Source organism: Sabethes cyaneus, chromosome 2 (genome assembly GCF_943734655.1).
Source record: "Sabethes cyaneus chromosome 2, idSabCyanKW18_F2, whole genome shotgun sequence".
Classification (NCBI taxonomy): Eukaryota; Metazoa; Arthropoda; class Insecta; order Diptera; family Culicidae; genus Sabethes; species Sabethes cyaneus.
The window spans coordinates 201,584,356-201,603,892 of record NC_071354.1 but is presented as its reverse complement, the minus strand read 5'-3'; positions in this window follow the sequence as shown (position 1 = coordinate 201,603,892).

Here is a 19,537-nt window from a genome sequence, read left to right as displayed (position 1 = left end):
ATGGTCGCAGTGATAAAAATTCCCAACCTGGAAAAAAAATTGCGTGATCTTTTAAATGATGAAGAAAATTGGACCCAAACCCTTGCGGTGGTGCTGAAATGGTTCAGAAGTGATCCAGAAATGATTCTGGAGTGGTCCAAGAATGACCCACTGGTTCTGGAGCGGTCTTCGAGTGGCCCTGAAGTGGTCCTGGAGTGGCCCTGAAGTGATCCTAGAGTGATCCAGGAGTGGTCCTGGAGTGGCCCTGAAGTGATCCAGGAGCGGTCCTGGAGTGGTCCTAGAGTGATCCAGGAGTAGTCCTGGAGTGATCCAGGAGTGGTCCAGTAGTGGCTCTGGTCGTGGTCCGGGAGTGGTCCTGGAGTGGTCCGGGAGTGGTCCTGGAATGACTGAGTGAGTGACTGAGTGAGTGAGTGAGTAAGAAAGTGAACCAACGTGTCAATGATCTAGCTATATTCCTGGTTAAAATTATTTTAGGAGACATTGACGGCCCCGCTATTCTGGGTCAACTGATTTACTTTGCTCTCGAACGTGTAAACTACGAACTATATACGATCCTATCCGATTCATTGCAATGCAGTTCAAAAAAATCTACGAATCGTTGCATTTCAACGTGACGGAAAATTATTTTCAAAGAGGATTCTCTCGAATATGACGCATTTGTATTTGTATTACAGAATGTATATTTTATTTCATTTCATGAAAATTAGCAGGGCTCTGACGTTTTCTTTCACAAATACCTAAATAAACTCAAAAAGTTCAAATAAAATTAAATAATATTGTTTGTTTTATGTTGGCGAACAAGGCGAAGATTTGGTTAAGAAATTGTTTAAGAAATTTATCCGACCCAAACAGAAAATCAAAATATTGTAATTTAAAAACTTAGGAGATTTGATGGTCTGGCGCAAAGTTATTATAAATTCATATTATAATTAATTCGAATCATTGATTAAATCAGGGCATTCCAACATGCATCGTTAAATTTCTTTTAGTCGTATGGATCCAAGTTCCTCCTGATTTCTTTTCCTGTATTTAGTAATAATTAGCTCGTCTGGTATGTTACTATAAAGGATAAAGTGTGATCGACAAAACCTCTGAAAGCGATATTCGATATTTAGTAATTTCCTGCATAAATTCAAAATTTCATTAACCCAAATCTATATTTAGCCAATCGAAAATTGAAACCCCATCGCATCACACTTGTCACAGCTAAATTTGCATTTTACTACCACAGTGCATTCCCGGTGATGTTCGGATGGATCATAAAATCGTCACTTTGATCGAATCCAATTGCAATAAAATTTCCTCCTTATGCCTTCACCGAAGCCCAAAGGGGAAGGGAAACACACACACCACCTGCTTACGTTAATGAACCGACAGTCGACTCTCGTGGTCACCGACGACCGACACGGGGAAGATAGAGATACATTGCGGAGGACGTGCCTTATTTTAATTAAAATATTAAAATATGAAAAGTGCAAACTGCCGCATTCTTGTACCGCACCGCACCGTCCACCGTCGTTTGCCATGTGGAAGCGATCGCTATTCCGCCGATGCAATGCAATGGTTTCGAACTTCGCATCGTCATATTGCGTGTGGGTGGAAGGCAAGCAGCATGGATTGTTTTTTCTCTCCACTACTCATAAGCAAATGGGCAGTTTTTGCTGCACCATTGGGGCCGCTCATAGGTGAATGGAGAGAACGATTATTCGAGATGTTATGTGCATATAAATTGTTTGTTGCCAATTTATGGTGGCTATTTGGAATCGCTAAAAGCACTGGAAATTGCCGTAATCTGATGCCAGCGAGCGAGCCAGGAAGCGCGTAGCTCGCCGGAGCCGCACCAGGAGGAAAGTCGGTTGTCACGCCCTCTCGTATAGATACATGAAGGTTCACGTGCCTTTTCAAGAATGCAGTTATGCTGGAAATAAACTGCATATGCCAGTATTTTATTGTTAACCGCTACACGATTTATCTAATGATGACGCTGAAATGAGTCATGAATCACAAGCTTTCCATGTCAAACGTGATCGATTGTGTAATCATTTATCATCGGCTATAGCAGATACCGTCATCTAAATTAAATCGAGTCGTTTTCACAACGGACAACAACAGCACAACACATTCTCTAAAGGTGCATACGGTCGGTGGTATAAGACGAATCGAATCACCTGATCGAGTGCCGCGCAGCTGGTCGGGCGGGTTCCGATTTCATCAACGAATGCCTAGTAGTGAAGGTACAAATCACGATTTACCGTTTCCACTCAAGTTGACAACCAGGCTTGTTAAGTTCAGTGCAGTTTCCACATCCCCGTATGAAAAATAGAATTCAATTTAGCATAAATTTTTTTTAACTTTTTTTAGAAGAGATTTGGTTCAATATTTTGCTTCTAAGGAACGAAAAATATTGTTGAACGTCAGTTGAAAATTACAAATCAGCTAAACAAACCTGTTTCCAATCAATCGACCGAGATGATGACTGACGTTGGACAAGATTGCCATTGTCTTTAAGCTTGCAAGGCGACAAGCGCCGCGCCACGACGGATCAACTTGGTCCGGCGACTTCAATGCAACCAGTGAGGAACCTCTTTCGCCGGCGGGCGCGCTTTATGCAGATCTATTCAAGCCGGAAGATTGGCTTTTGGCACTGATTGAAAAGCGTAGTACAATGGAACGACTTTTGCTCGGAAGCCTGCCAGTTAATTCGGATTGGATCTGGGCACCTCTGAGTGATCTGCTGCTGTTATTGTTGTCGCTCGATGATTCACCTCAAGCAGAAACTCAAGCAACGGACGGACGGATGGTTATAAATCAATCCACTGAATCACCTCACGGCTCCATTAATGTCACTCCGGTGGCGTTGTGGATCTTCAGCGCTATCGCGTGATACGATCGCGTGAAATAAACTCGGCAACTTGTAAATACAAGCAGCGCGCGAAAGTTAGTTTCATCAGAGCCACTATCATGCGGGCGGGTGGGGCGATTGTAAATCATATTTTAAACATTGTTGCTTGCTGTGCGAAGCTTTTTCGTAGACGAATTGCCATGCCATCGCATCGATAGAGTCATTAGGATTAGCGGGTGATTTATGGTGTGCCATAACCGAAAATGATAACGAGTTGTCAGGTTGGCTATTAGTCAAGTGACGCAACCGATTGGGTTAAAAATGGACGATCACTTTTATCAATGAAAATTAATGTTTCAATTTTGTTTGTCCGCAATGCTTTGGATGGCTCAACAAATTTGTTTTTTTTTTCTTCTTTGAAATAAATATTAAACATTTCCGGCTTATGAAAAACCTAATTTAAAATAAATTAAAACTTTTAGTTGAACTGTCAGCTTCGAGAGAAGCTGATGTCGTCTGACGTCTGGTTCGTAATGGCTTATAGTTTACCGGCGCCGGTCGTAAAAATTAACAACCCGAAAAGTTCCACGATATGAATCATTACGCTGCGCTGCTGTTTGAGATTCACCTCGCTAAGCACCGAGTTACTAGAAACAATAGGAAATAAGATTGACGCACTTCAGTTCGAATCTCTATCACATTCGGTTAGCGAAATTCCTTTCAAAACAAAACCAACTGACTGCAGCTCAATTATTTTTTACAGGCGCGCAAATGCAAATGTCCCACATATCGACGTAAGAACTGCATACGTCGCATCGGTCGGCATCGGTAAGAAGGGAGCACAGCACTTCAGCATTCTGTGTCCATTCTGTTCGGTTCACGCCGGTTGAACCGGCGGTGGCTCAGCAGCGCGCGGTTAACCAGAGGTGCACCAGCGGGCGCAGAGGTGCAGCAGTGCACCAATATAAAAAGACTTGCATTGTCTATTTTGGCCAACAGTGTGGCTCATTCAACTCGCGTAAAATTGCCGGCCGACCGCTCGATCGTTCGCGTGGTTCGTGTTCACACCAATCGGGATTTGAATCCTGCACATGTGTGACTAGTGTGTGTTTGTAAAGAATGATTGGGGGAAGGTGGTGAGTAGTGCGGAAAATTGGACCGCGAAATCCGGCTGCGGCCGCCAGTTCAAACGAATAAAGAGCACACTGCCTTGTTGTTAGGTTTATGTTCAACAATTTGCACTAGACATGCGATTTCCGAGAAGCGAAAAAGTGAATTGTGAAAAGTCACAGCTCAAACGGAAGCACTGTGAAGTGTGAAACAGAAGGTGGAGTATGCAATGTGGTTGGAAGAAAGAAAGAAGACGGAAAAAATTAATTGGTGTCTGACAATGAAGCAGCTTCTGAAATGCGCCGGAATAATAAAATGGATACATATATTGACGGGCAGCATCGGCAAGGTAAGTAGTTTAAGCGTTTAAAGTTCCGAGCGAAGTTACAAAAAAAAATGGAATAGATTAATTTAACATCGTTACAAACGGAGTCTTCCGTAATATCTTAAACCACATTCAGATTTTAACAGTATTCAGTAACAAGCTCTGCTTTGTCAAATATCTATTCTAATTTCCAATAGATATTGTAAATGTACAAAACTTTTCTTTGTGGCCTATCCCCTGTTAAGCTGGGGAAGGCAGAATCATAAAACAACAAACCCGAAAGCAATTAAAGTAAGGAAAAATTTGGATTTGGCTCGAATCCTATTAACTATAAGAAACCCAATTTTTTCCTAAGTGATTTAAAACTTTCACAGGAATATTTAAAAAATGGCTTGATGTGGTCAATGTGTTCTGTAATTTGAATTCCGCGGGATAAATTTTGACTCGGTTCAAAAACTAGCTACTTAAGGCTTAATACAGAATATACCAAAATACACTTATCAGAAATTTTTACTCTAAAGGTATTTGAACATATCGTTTGAACTGGCAGGAAGTATACGTTTTTTGGTGTTGTGCAAGAAGCTTAAGTTTCAGTTCTTCCAGATTTTGAAAGAAGCTCTACCATGAAAGTTTTGATCTACCCGGTGCAGGCTGATTTAAAGGGAAGGAAACAGTGTGTATTTAGTTTTATTCAGACAGAAAGACATAACGAAACAGAACAAATTCTGTATTTGAAAGAGCCATTTCTCTACAGTAAAGCAACTGTATGCCAATATGGTTCGTGGACATTTTCCACAATTATCGTACAGGTTTCGTTAAAATCGGTGAATACGTCTCGTTGCTCTTTGCAGTTCCATCCGACGTTCCCCAAGGCAGTCATTTGGGACTGAGCCTGTTTCTGTTGTACATGAATGACGTGAACATGATCCTCAAATGTTCGAGATTATCGTATGCTGACGACTTGCAACTGTACTATACAGTAAAAAGCTCTAATGACGCTAACATCCTGCAACACAATCTGCAATGATGTTTTGTTTGTTTGTTTGTTTATTAGAGACACTTTACACCTTTCGGTGCATTCGTGTCGGATTTTTTCCATAATGCCATAATGAATATGAGCCATAAAGACGAATGTCATAATGTATGTTTGCCATAATAGACGGGAGCCATAATGTACGGTTGCCATAATTCATACTTGCGGTATGGAGGTCTAGAACTTTGAACTTCGACCAGTTCAAAACTAGAAGGACCAGCGCGACCAAATTACAAGACGCTTAATTGACTTCGTTGTAAAAAAGCGGCTTTGCCGCTTTCCATTTTTTTAGAGGACTACCTGACCCGAAAAACTTCGTTTTGCCACAAATTCAACTGTGTTGTACATAAATCATGAATCTCGAATAATCTTTGTCACAATCTATAGTTTGCAAGTTTCTAAGGAGTTCAACCTAAGATGATTCATTTTGGCAGTTACGTAACTATGAAAGCATGGGTAATTTAGTACAAATTTGCAATTTTTCCTCACATTAAAGTAGAAAACAACTCCACCCATTGCTTAACCAGAATGCGGGTAGTAAAGCGGATAGCAATATTCGCCGTGAGTTTATAACATTTCACCGAATATTTCGCGTAAAACCTTAAGCAGAATGTAACATTTCAAGGAAAAATTTTTCGCGGAAAATACTATTTCGCAGGGGTTATCCTCTCCTTACACGCTGTCGCTCGTTTGGGCCCAACTAAAGGAAAGTAGTAGACGTCAGTAGACCTAGGAAACCTAGACAGAGGTGATTTCTGCGGGTGGGCTACCTTCCGACGGCGGGTCGCCGGCAAATTATTATTTTTAAAGTTTTGGAAATTGGCTTCAAAAATCGGAGGGCAAAAAATAACTTGTGGGATGTAAGTCGATTTTTTTTAATATAATCAATTGTCTGTGGGCTCTACAGCTTAAATAACTCGGAAAATGAGTGTACGCTTGTAACACCAAACAGAAATGGAAATTCAAACTATAGAATTGGAAAAAATCGCCATTTTTTCTTTCTTTTCGTAGGTTTTTGCATGGAAAACAATAACATATATATGAAAAGCAAGAACAAATTTGGTTTTCACGTTTAAACTTTAGATAAAAATGCGTTAGTTTTACTCGATTAAAAAATTCTCTTTCCGTTCAGTTGCCCAACACAGGAAGGACAAAAACTTGATGAAATATTTGTGGTAGCCTTATTGACTAATGTTTTATGGAAGAGTCTAAAATTCCTCGAGTTCGATTTGTTTTTGAGTTACGCAAAATATCCGTTTTATTTGTATGAGAGTCCTTATCCCACTACCACAGAGGTGAGGGGTCTCAAACCATCATAAAATAAAGTCATGCCTCTAAAATCCTCCACATGCCAAATTTGGTTATATTTGCTTGATTAGTTCTCGAGTTATGAGGAAATTTGTATTTCATTTGTATGGGGGCTCCCTCCTAAACAGGGGAGGGGTCCTAGTTTATCTTAGAAAAAATTCTTGCCTCCGAAAACCCCCACAAACCAAATTTGGTTCCATTTGCTTGGTTAGTTCTCAAGTTATGAGGAAATGTGTGTTTCATTTGTATAGGAGCCCTCCTTCTTAAAAGGGGGAGGGGTTAAAATTCATCGTAGAAAAAATTCTTGCCTCCAACAACACCCTCATGCTAAATTTGGTTCCATTTGCTTGATTAGTTCGCTAATTATGCAGAAAATTGTGTTTCATTTGTATGGGAGCCCCCCCCCCCCCCTCTTAGTGGTGGGAGGGGTCTCTAATTATTACAAGAACCTTCCCTGGCCCCAAAAACCCTTGCATGCAAATTTTCACGCCGATCGGTTCAGTAGTTTTCGATTCTATAAGGAACATCCCGACAGACAGACAGAAATCCATTTTTATATATAAAATATCTCGATGCGAGGGCAAGAGAAAGCTAACTAGGGGTCAGTAAACCTAGGAAAACGAACAGTCCTAGACAGATGTGATTTCCGCAGGAGGGCTGCCTCCCCCGCACTGACCGGCGCTTCCAACGGCGGGTCACCGGCGAACACGCGCTCTCTCACTCTTTTCTCTTGGTCATTTCTCATTTCCTTTTCTCACTGTCTTTCTGCTTCTTAACGCTGTTCGTTTGCAGTATGTACGAATAACATACGGCTCAGCTTGGTCTGTAGTAATCTGTTGGGGTTCACTTCGATGAGCATTTCGCAAATGGTAAACAAGAAATAAGTGGATCTCATTTATACAGGCTTAAGAGCCGCTTCTGATCGAATTGACCACGTAGTACTGTTGCGGAAACATTTGCGACTTGCGGTGGTTCCCAACAAATGATCGAATGGCCAAACTCATATCTTAGCAGTAGAGTACTACACGTTAAACTCAGATCCAGCATTTCATCAGCATTTATCAACATATCTGGAGTTCCTCAAGGCAGCAACATGGAACCTTTGCTTTTCCTGCTGTTCTTTAATGAAGTTGCGTTACTGTTGGGTACTGGCTGCAAGTTAGTGTACGCTGATGGTCTGAGCCTGTTTGCTACGATAAGTAAATAAGACGACTGTCACCGATTGCAAGATGTGCTCGATTTGTTTGTTAACTGACTTATTGTAAGCGTTGCAAAATGTGAAGTGATGAGCTTTTACCGTATCGAAAACCCGATAAACTTCAATTATACTGTTGATAATACTGACCCACACAAAGTTGACCAAGTTAGCGACCTTGGTGTCCTACACTAAACACTAAACTGACATTTAATTTTCACAGTGAATCAGGCTTGATTTTGCTCATCTTAAGCATACAGAGACAGAGCAATCTGCTCCTCACAACGACCGTTGAACAGAAAACGAATGCTCTTGGTCGTTATGAGAAGCAGATTTTGCTCTACTACCGAATGATACCTGAAGAATACTGTTTTCTCTTATAATTACTTATCTCGCGCAGACGGAGCACTACGAAAACGAAAAAGAAAAAAAGAAAAATGAAACGAAAGAAAAATAAAACCACAAAGAGAACGAGAAAAACGAAGAATATGAGGATAAATCGGGCAGAAAAGGAGAACTGGAGGAAAAGAAAAAAAGAAAATACGGGATCAAGAAAACGAAGAAACGGGAACAGAAAGAGAGGAGAAAAAGGAATATGGAATAAGAGGGGAAGAAAAATATGGAGAAAAACAGAAAACGGTAGACAAAAGAACAAAACGGAAATGTAAAATAGCATATGAGAGTAGAGTAGGAAAAAAGGACATTGAAAAGGATTGAAAAGAAGCTAAAAAGTGAAAATCTATGAAAACCGAGAACGAAAAAAATAGTCGAAACGGAACAGAAAATGATATATGAGACAGGGGAAAAAGTCAAACGTACCTGAAAACGAGGAAAACGGAAGAAAAAAGACCGAAAACGCAACAGAGGAAAATCAGGATTTGGAAGAGGGCGTAAAACGGGACAGGAAAAGAAAAAAAAGGAACAGAGAACAGCGTGCAGGAAAATAGAAAAACAACAGAGAAAAAGAGGGAAAACGAGCAAGAAAGAAAATACCGAACAGAAAACAAGAGAAACCAAATGGGTTAAAGAGGAATAGCGAGAGGCAATGTTGCTATTCATCGATAAAAGTACTGATTCGGTTCGAAACACACTCAAAAGTGATTCCATAACGTCAAATTCTCTGGCAATGCTTTTCTGGCTGAGAATTATTTAATGAGAGTGAGAGAAAAGCCACTGACTCTTTTCCATGCAATGATTTGATCGCTAGTGATGCCGATCAAAAACGAATACCTCGCATTTTACTCATCGCGATGAGTAGCTATGATTTAACAATTTTGGAAAACAGGCCAAAGCGCTATCGGATATTGAATTATACCGTCAAAAAACATGTACCTAACATTTATGTTGGTTTTTCAATTCGACTATTAGCACCTGAGATACTTGGAATATACATTTTTGCGGCATAATACATAAATGCACTTCAAAACATCAACGTTCTTCTACACTCAGAACACTTTTAATCTCATAAAATTATTTTAACATGCTATTCATAATTTTTCAACATTCACGTAGAGTGCAGCATAAATCTTTTTTTTCCTGGCAATGACAAGCTCAAAGGATCAAATTTTGAACAGTAGCCGACGATATTTTTATTATCAGCCTTCATCGTTAGTCACACAAGAAGAAGATGTATTATTTTTCAAACTTCGAACCTTCAAGGCACCAATTAATAATAATAATATTGCACCAGGTTTGCATTTCATTGAAACTAAATCTTGAAACCATTTTGTTTGTCCGTGTGCCGCTTGAAGTTACTGGTTGTGTATGGCGTTGCAAGTATATGTTGACGTTTGACAAGTTCATAATTATTATATGTGATAAGAATAACGTTTTATATTTGAACGAGCAATATTTCTTTAGTAATTTGCCAACAAATATGTTTGTTTACGTTTCATCGCAAAATACATTCTCGGTTGGATGACAACGATTAACCTTGATTAGCGATGAGTGTGAGACAGAGATACCGAGCGAGTATTTTCGAGTGTAATCAATTCATATTTTGCTCACCAGTTTTGCGTCGGCGATTCAGATAGAGTTGCCAGTTGATAAGATATAAATCGCTGATGAGCAGGTGATGAGCCTTCATCGTAATGAAAATTTGCAATATTGGCGAGAGGAAAAGGAAAGCGAAAGAGGAAACGAGGAAAACGGGGAAAAGAGGTCAAATGTAAGAGTAAGATGGGACTAAAAACGAAATATTGAGACAGAAAAAGAAGAAAATAAAAACAGCAAAAACGAATTAAAGAAAACGGTAAAACAGAAAAGAAAACGATGAAAAACGAGGACAATCAAAGGACGTCCGGAAAGGAAATGGAATATAAGGGAAATAGAATAGAATAAACGGCGCATACAAAGACGATAAACAGAAAAGAAAGGAGTCAAAAAGAATTAGAAAAAAACCGGTGATGACAAAAGCGAAAAAAGAAGAGGAAAGAAGAAAAATGGGAAAGAAAAAACTGAGTAAAACCATGTGGAAAAATGGGACTGAAAATAAGAAAACATAGGACAGAAAACGAAGAAAAACTGTTCAAAGAAACAGGACACACGGGACAGAAATAAAGGAAAACGAGAGAAAAAGGGGAAAACACAAGCAAATGCCAAGAAGACGGTACAGAAGAAGAGAAAAAATGGAACAAAAAGTGGAACAACAAGACTGGAAAGGAGAAAAAATTTTACAAAAAAGTAGTAAAACGTATGAGAGAATAAGACGGAAAATATCAATATCAATATCAAATATCAATTGCCCATGACAGGTTTGAAGTGAGACAAGTTCAAAATAGTATAAATTCGAGTCTAATTTAATGCCCGAGGATATCAATTTGCTTTCAAAATTCCAGTAGAATTTTTTTCGATTCCTTCGGATATTGCTTACTTTAAACATTGAGAGACCAGTATCGTACCTCAAAGTGAACTGGGATTAGTGATGTCCGAAATTTTCAATTATTCGATTACCGATTAATCGGTTAGCGTTGTATGCACTGATCGATAAGTTCAGTATTCGTGCTAGTAGTATTCGACTATAAATATTCGAATATTTCGTTAAATTATTCGATTAATCGTAGGGTTGTAAACGATTAATGGGGATTATTCGCATTTTTTTATCCCCTATTCGATTCGATTAATGAATTGCTCGTGCCGGCAGTATTCGATTACAAATTATTCGATTATTTCATGTTCTAATCGATTACACGATTAATCGAGCGATTACCGAACATCACTAACTGGGATGTTCAGTGGTAACAGCAACATAAAGCTCAAGTAGATTCCACGCACGAAGACAGATTTGATTGGGAGGAAAAACTTCACAACGACTCGCTTAAGCGAGTTGCAATCATCTAGAGCAGTGGTTCCCAAACTTTTTTGCTTCGCGAACCCCCTGGCGAAATTTCGTATACTATTCTGCAGCGAACCCCCATTTGGGAAACGCTGATCCAGACGTTCGGAAGTACGGAGATTTTCTTTACAGTCCTGAAACAATCTGAAGAACAACTGAGTATCGACAGAAAATTCGAAAGAAGCAGATAAGCAAATGCAACTAAAATGGTGAATGGAAAAATGGTAGGAGTTTCGCAGTTACGCGACATCCCAAGTAACAACTCTAAAGCCTCTTGGTTTTACTTGAATTTTATAAAGGTTTTATTGCGCAATACCAAGAGGATACGAGCTCAAACACACTTATAGCTAGCTAGAAAAACACAATAAAATTGTTAATAAAGTAAATGTCTTGTGGTTGCTTATATTACCACATTAAAACTTGTTGGCTGCACCACGTCTTTATAAACTACATGCAAATTTTCACGCCGATCGGTTTAGTAGTTTTCGATTCTATAAGGAACATACCGACAGACAGACAGAAATCCATTTTTATAGGTATAGATTAAAACGGTAACACCCTGACGAAAGAGTTTTTTTTGCTGCTATTATGAAGAATACTAAAGTTCAACACCAAAATCATTTATTTATGCGAAGCCATATTGTCATACTAATCTTTTGTTTTAACTCGCAAACAAAAATTCGTTAAAGCAAAGTGTTTTGCTGAAAGAAAGTTATTATCAATCGGTTTTCCTGTCACAGGAAGCAACTAAAATAATTTTCCCAGAAATAGAGAATGACTAACTGAATATATTTATTTTGTTAAAATAACCAGTTTTCGAAAATTGCACAATTTCAGTGGCGCGTTGATTTTATTCAGCTTTCATATCAATATGCACGGTAAAATTGAATGCGCACATGCTGCAAACTAACGAAATTGCTTAAAATTTATTAAATATTCTATGGGATATTTTATTAACTCGCTATACTTAAACCAAATCGATCAGAATAATCCGATAGTAAAACTTTAACTTTGCTGCTCACGGATGTACTTTCAAGTTGATAAAGCTGGCGATTTACTTTAGCTTTTATCAGAGCGAAAAGCGGAAAGCTTTATTAATTTATGGCACTGGCTGTCAAGCAGCGAAAGCTTAATCGGTTTTAATGCTGCTTTCAGCAGAGCGTGATACGACTACTTGAGCTTACACCCGGATTCTTATAGAGGTTATGAAAGCGTTCTGAGGAGTAGGCCACTTGGTTCAGAAAGCAGTTTTATAGCGATCATCAGAAAGTTCTGGTAGAGCTCATAGTTTTATTAGTGGTTTTATGAAATTGGTCATGAAAAGCACTATACGAGTGTTATAAAACTTTGGAATTGTTGCTTGGGATATGTCCAGAAAGGATAAGCAGAAGAGAAAACGAGCTCAAGTTCCCGAAAAGCTTCTCGTTTGATAAGCAATTTGGAACTGCTGTCTAAAAAGTGAAGTTTTTCATCTTCTGGAACTATTAACCAAGAAATTCATTAAAAGGAGTGACTTCAGAAGAGATCGAGAACTTTTCTAGTTCGACTTTTACCGAACAGTGCAGTGGTATAACGACAATGGCGCCGTGGTTCCTGGGAAGTCAAGTGGAACGCGGTTACTATCACGAAGCTAAGCCCGACTGAACAATATTAGTTGACGCTACCGTGGGTCGCTCCTAACATGGAACAGTGACGCTAGATGTATAGGATACAATATCTTACATTCTTATTAGATTAGTTTGGTCTACCTAGTATAACGGGCGGCAGTAACTTAGTGATTAAAACATTTGGATACCAACTGAAAGAGCGTGAGTGTGAGTCCAACCTACCATTGCACAACCCCTTTTTGGTCTATATCGAAATTTTCTAGTTCATCCAATGAATCATTCTTCGCACCAGGTACTTCCTCCCTTTCCAAAATATAATGTCCAACTTTGCAATGGACTGCAATCGTCAAGAGCCGTGAGACTATTGTTCATGCTAATTGTGCTAATGCTCTGCTCTATCACCACCTTGGTTAAGACCTTGGTTTGCACGGGTGTTGCTCGTATCCCCGTGTCTCTCGTAGCTCTCTCGTAGGTACTCAAGAAGGTAGTGGTAGGAGTAACTGTAATTTAAGTGAATATCCACAGCTGGTTCTCAAGTCACATAGTTACAGCTTTACCAACCCGTACTGTGAGTAATACAGATTACTAAAGTTCCTTTTACTTTACTTGCGTTTTATTTTTTAGCAATCTATACAATATTTTTATTGCATTTGTGAAGTAGGAATGCGGTAGCAGTAAAAAAATATAAGACAATAAACATAAGGTAATTTGTTTATCTTGCATTGGTACTTTATGTTGCCAATTCAATTTAACAATCGATTGACACTGATGAATGTTAACCTATAGTTACGTCAATGCCGTGTAAATTACCTTACCAATTAACATAGCCTCAATGGAGGTTTTGTTGATTCGAACAAGAGACATCAATCTATGGCAGAGGTCCTTCAAAAATAATACCACACATTTACCAGCTTCAAAGCGACGACCATCAAATTTCAATCGATTAGCATACGAAATCGATTAACTTGATGTCTGTAAATAAGCGAGCAATTAACGGTCGGAATCATTTCAATTCGAAACGAATACATTATGCTTTAACCGGTTGCTGCTAGAAACTCATTTCTCATTTTCACCGTCACCGTGTCCTGTGTCCGTTCGGAAATTAGTATCCACAGGTGCGCGTGAAATAAGAGAAAAAAGGCTTGACCCGGCTGCCATCCGCTAACCAGACTCGGTCGTCGTCGTCGTTGTCCTCGTCGCGTCGATCGAATGGCGGTCGATTATATTCTTCAGTTTTTCACACATTCTACCCTGGTCATCCATCAGAGTGCCCATCATCGGCAATTTACCTGACGGAATGGGACACGATCATGAAACCGGACTCCGAAAGGCGTTTAATTTTATATCAAGTGACAAATACACGGTTCGTGGTAATCAAGTGGTTATTACCCCGTTCCACTTGTAGGTATAGCTTTTCGTGCATAATATGGAGACATAAAAATATCGAAAACAATGGCAATTTCACCGTAGAGTTCAGTTTACTATGGGGGCTAAATTGGTTGAATAATTTATAGAAACGATTTAATGTTAATTAACGTCACTTACGGGTGCAGAAGTCAAGAGAAAATTAAATTTTTACTTTTAAAATATCGTAAATACAGCTATTAATTCCATGTTCCGGAGTTGCTTTTATGTTAAAGTTTATGAATCAAAGTGGGGCACGAGCTTTAGTACATCAATAAGTATGTTGCTAAAAAAATCCTCAAACCAAGCCCAGCGACGTTTCGACGTTTGCGGTTCGAGCAACCATTTGTTTAGATTCGTCAGTTAATGTTTTCGGTTCTAGCCACAGGTTTCAAACCGAAATGAGAGTTAAATAAATGACAAAGAAGATTTAGATAATAAAGCTATTTTTCCCGCTGCTCAGCCGAATCCGCCGAATTCGGCCTTCGAAACGCACTTGACGGCGCGCCAGACACGCTTGGCTGGCCACGGAAGATGGACGACCGGTGATAAGATTCGTCATCAGACCAACCCGGCGGCGCGGCAGAGCGGTCCATCCGTAACTATGGCATTCGGCATTCGGCGCTAGAGGAAACGTAATTAGAATTGATATGTTTTTGATAGCTGGTTTTGTTTCGTGCGTTCTAGGCCTAGGGCCGATTCAAGGTTTTCGTTAGCGTTGTCCAGTTTAGGAATCTTTAATCAACAGCAAGATATTCGGTACCGAAATAATTGTTACAAGCAGTCCCAATTAGGGGCGACCCCTACGAACGAGCTTGAAGTAAGTTGTATTTTTGGTCAACCGTGTGACAGGGTGGAACAAATGATGAATTATTTTTCCATCATTGATTGTAATCTTCACGTCCGAGACCGAGAGAGGAAAAAGGTTGACTGACAATGTCGGCGCTTAGGTTATCTTGGATGTTTAGATCAGGAAAAGAGAGGTTAAAAAATTGAATAATCATTTTATACCTAATGGAAAAAATAAAACTTTTAAACATCTAGTTTTTGTGCTTATAAATAGGTCATTCGAAAAATAGTTTGAAGCGCACAAATTTTGGAAAAATCCAAATTGCCATCCTCATACAAAAACAATTACTTTGATGCGGACATTTAACTTCAAACAGGTTATGGATAGGAAAAGAGACATGAAGTTTTACTTGAAATTAGAATTGATATTTTTCGTCTTATTCTCACATTTGTTTTACTACTTTTTTATTACATTTTTGCTTTTTTTCAGTCTCGTTTTTCGACATTTTGTTCCATTTTTTCTCTTCTTCTGTACCATTTTCTTGGTATTTGCTTGTATTTCTCTTCTTTTTCTCTCGTTTTCCTTTATTTCTGTCCCGTGTGTCCTGTTTCTTTGAACAGATTTTCTTCGTTTTCTGTGCTATGTTTTCTTATTCTTAGAACTCGTTTTCCCTCATGTTTTTACTCATTGTTTTTCTTTCCCGTTTTTCCTCATTCCTCTTCTTTTTCCCTTTTTTCTGTATATTCTGTTCTATTTCCCTTTGATTGCATTCCCTCTCCGGTAGAGATGGTCGGGTTTCATATTTTCCAAGCCCGAACCCGACCCGGGACCGAAAATTATTTTGCTGTCAAACCCGGACCCGACCCGAACCCGAATTTTTATTGTCTGTCAAACCCGAGCCCGACCCGAACCCGAAATTTTATTTTCAGTCAAACCCGAACCCGGCCCGAACTCGGATTTATTTTTTTCATTCAAGCCAAAGCCCGATCCGAACCTGAATTTTCATATTATGTTAAATTTGATCTCGCCCTGAACTTGAATTTTATATCAATTTTCATAAAACTCACACCTTGATTTAAATCTCGGCAGTTTGCTTTTCGTATTCTCTATAACGTTCGAGCTCTAAAATTCATTTGAAAATTTAAGTCTTTTTCACCCTTCTATTTCTTTTGGAACTGAATTGAAAATTCTAAAAAATTATAGTATACACTAGAATAGTTTCTTTTACTTTTCGCGGAAATATCTCTTAAGTTTTCTATGAAACCTGTAAAAAGCGAAAACAAAAATTTACATTAAAAATTCTGTTTTTCATTTCCGTTTTGTAGTTTTTGTCTTGCGTTATAATTTTTTGTCCATATTTTTCTTTTTCTTTCCCGTTTCTTCTCTTTTTCTGTTCTCGTTTCTTCATTTTCCGGATCCCGTATTTTTTTTTGTTCGATTATAGTCGCTTTAACAGCTTATGTCATTCGTGACTTCTGCGGGGCTGAGATTTGAACCCTGGTCTTCGGCGTGAGAGGCGTGAATGCTAACCACTACGCCGGGACTGACCCCGGAGCCCGTATTGTCTCCTTTTCCTTTCATTATTTTCTATCCGATTCTTTTTTCTTTTCTGTCTAGTTTATCCTCACATTCTTGCTCGTTTTCGTCGTTTTCTTTGTGGTTTTATTTTCCTTTCCTTTCATTTTTCTTCTTTGCTTTTTCATTCTTCATCTTATTCTTTCCAGTTTTCTCGTTTTATGCCTCATTTTCTTTTTTTTCTCTTCCTTTAATATTTTTTTTTCTGCACACTGTTTTCCGAGTCCGCTCTTTTCCGAATCCTTTTTTTTCTGTCCGTTTTTCGTCTTTCTTCTTCCATTTTGCCTCGTTTTCCGGTCCGTTTGTCTTATTACCTGTCGTTTATCTTGTTTTCTGTCCCGTTTTGAATTTTTTGTTCTATTCAGTTCCGGTTTTCATCTGTTTTCGATTTTTAATTCTTTTTCAATATCGTTTTTCGTTTCCATCAGTTCCGTTCTTCCACTCATTTTGTTCTGCTTTTCCTACTCTTCTGTCATGTTCTGTTTTGTTTTTTTTTATCTTTCGTTTTTATTTTTTCCTTTTCATTCCCGTTTCTTCTCTTTTTCTCTTCTCGTTTCTCCATTTTCCTGATTTTCTACTTTTCTTTTTCTCGTTTTCTATTTTTCTGTTAAATTTATCCTCATGTTCTTTCACGTTTATCTCGTATTCTTTGTGGATTTCATTTTCTATCCTTACATCCTTACTATCCTTCTTTTTCGTTCTTTATCCTTTTTGTTCAGCTTTCTCGTTTTTATTCTTTTTCTCACCTGTCTACATCTTTTTTCTTTTTTCGGTTCAAGTTTTCGTCTATTTTTGGCTTTTAACTGTTTTTCAATCTCGTTTTCCGTTTTCCGAACCGAACTGACGGTTCTTTCACTTATATTATGCCACTTTCCTCTTATTCTACTTATATTATATTTTCCTACTTTCCTGTCACATTCTGTTTTTCATTTCCGCTTTGTCCTTTATGGCTTCTGTTTTAACTATTTCTCCATTTTTTCAATTTTCTGGCCCGTTTCCCATCTTTTTCTGTTCTCGTTTCTCCATTTTCCTGATCTTGTATCTTCTCCTTTAGTTTTCCTCCTTTTCTCGTTTTCTGTCCAGTTTATCCTCATATTTTTCCTCGTTTTCTTTGCGGTTCTGTTTTTCTTTCCTTCCATTATTCTCTTATATTGTTGTATTGCATTATTCTTTTATTTTTCGTTCTTCATCTTTTACTACCCAATTTTCTCGTTTTTTTGTCTTGTTTTCCTTCATTTTCTCTCACGTTTATCTTTTTTTCTGCACACTTTTTTCCGAGTCCACTCTTTTCCGAATCCTGACTTTCCTCTGTCCCGTTTTTTGTCTTTTTTCTTCCATTTTTACACGTTTTTAGGCCCGTTTCTCCTTTTTACTGGTGTCGTAGATCATTTTCTGTCCCGTTTCGTCTTTTTTGGTTACGGTTTTCGTTTATTTTTGACTTTTTAACTCTTTTTCAATCTCGTTTTTTGTTTCCTCATATATAGAGTGGCGACGATGTCGAAATTGGAATGACAATTATCTGTCAGTGTCATTCCAATCGAGCAGACGACCTATCCAACGCGTATGCAGGAAAGATAAAGATAAATCGCATTGCATACATTTGGGATGTCGCCACTCTGTATACAGTTATTCTATTGGTAGACCATTGCAAATTATTTATAAAGTTTTTGTCCCCCCGCCCTTCAACGAAATTGACTAAAAATCGGGGGTCAAAAAACAAAATTTGTTGAACTTGAGTAAAATATTTTTTGTATAAATCCATCCCAAGCAACAATGTGAGTTTTATTACACTCTTATGGTGGTCCTTAAGACCAATTTTGGTCTTAAAGGCCATCATAAGAGTGTAATAAAACCCAAATTGTTATTTGGGATTATCTGTGGGTGTTACATCCTAAAGAACTTGAAAAAATAGTGTACAGAGTGTTAACGTTTCTAGCACGAAACGAAAATGGAAGTACAAATACACTGAAGTCGCTTTTTACGCGGCTTTTTACGCGACTATTTTTACGCGAATTTCGGAATTTACGCGGTTTTTTACGCGATTTTCGGGATTTACGCGGTTTTTTTACGCGATTTTCGGAATTCACGCGGTTTTTTTTACGCAGATTTCGGAATTTACGCGGTTTTGATTTACGCGGGACGTATCCTTCGCGTAAAAAGCGACTTCAGTAATGTATATTCCGAAAATCGGTTAAAAAATGTTTTTTTCAACTTTGACTCTATTTTGAAAGGTTTTTGCATGGAAAATAATAACGTATATAGGGTAATGTGGTTATCGTCGGGCCACTGTTATGGTCGGGCCACCACGATTTTTTCAGTTTTAGTAACTCGTGATACTTTTGTACAAGCATTGTAAAACTTCTTACTGTGACAGCTAACTTTTCACTATATTGTGAATTTCAATCGTGTATTCAAAACAAGTGTACTGAATTCACTGATTGAAACAATACAAAAAAAGTTTTACAGGTGCAGTTAACTTTTCTTCAAGAAATGATTCATGAAATGCAATTATCGGGATAAATATTGAAAATTTATAAAGTGTGTTGTGCTCTATTCGAATGCTATTGAAAAATCCCGTCCAGTTAGGTGTTTGGGTATGGTAAGGGGGTAAATGCTACAAAAGCGCTTATTGTAAAGGTCGGGCCACTTCTGTAGCCATGGTTGGGCCACCATAATTTTAAGCACAGAAGCACAATTTTCGCTAGAGAACGTCAGTCGCGGGAAATGTGATGAAATAAAGCCTAATTAGTACAATAAAAACATAGATTGTTGTTGATTTTTCATTGCAGTAGTACACATCGGAAAACGTGATTATAGTATTATTGATTTTACAAGATCACCAAAAATTTCGCGAAGATGTTATTAAGAATAGGATATTTATACTTATACGGGCCGTTGCTCACGAAATTCATTCTTTTGATGTCTCTACATAGAATTTCAATACGTATTTCTTGGATTAAGAGCGGTGGCCCAACCTATACAACGTGGCCCGAGTTTGACAACATTTTTTGTCT